Consider the following 949-nt stretch of genomic DNA (forward strand, 5'->3'; position numbering starts at 1 on the left):
ATATGTCTGTGGTTTAAAAAAGTGTTGTTTCTAGAATTTACCATCACTACTGCTGTGTGTGTACCCCCAGAAGTCATAGGTTGAAATCCTAACTGCATATTATATATATTTATAAAATGCATCTATTATAGTGAAGGACAGGGAATCCGTGTCCTTCTGCAGTCCATGGGGTCACAATGAGTCCAACAAGACTTAGTGACTGACCAACAGTAATGCATATGTATGTGTGTATATGTGTATATGCATATATATGTTTATATATCTGTGGTTAAAACCCACTCCAGCATTCTTGCCTGGAGAATTCCGTGGACAGAGGAGCATGGCAGGCTATAGTCCATGGGGTCACAAAGAGTGGGACACGACTGGGAGACTAACACTTTCACTTTTCATTGTTTAATTTTAGATGAAAATGGGGAGTTTCTATCTCTGGCATATGACTAATAACTATCTTTATGCTTCTAAGGAATGATTAATTTTTCAGTTCACAGAAGATTCATGGAGGAGGGATATACGAGTGAAATGAGAGATGGAGTTCAAAAGTGTGCCTGCGTGTTAATATATTTGATAATAATAGTGAAGAATAGAAAGAGAAAAGCTGTGAGTGCTTGAGTCTCCTTAATGGGAAGAATAGAGGTCTGAGGAAAAAATATGAATCATGTTACTCTTTGGTGACCATGCAGTGGCACTGTTGACATGAGACAGCATTGTACTGTCACTTCCAAATTATGGTGTGTGCTAGGTAACTTCAAGACTGTCCTTTAAGGTGCCTGAAGAAAATATTTTGTTGTTGTTGTTTAGTCACTAAGTTGTGTCTGACTCTTTTGCAACCCCATGGAGTGTAGCCTGCCAAACTCCTCTGTCCATGGGATTTCCCAGTGCTACTTCCTTCTCCTGGGGATCTTGACTGCCCAGGGATCGAACTAGGATCTCTTGCATCAGCAGGATGATA

Source organism: Muntiacus reevesi, chromosome 12 (assembly GCF_963930625.1).
Source record: "Muntiacus reevesi chromosome 12, mMunRee1.1, whole genome shotgun sequence".
Lineage (NCBI taxonomy): Eukaryota > Metazoa > Chordata > Mammalia > Artiodactyla > Cervidae > Muntiacus > Muntiacus reevesi.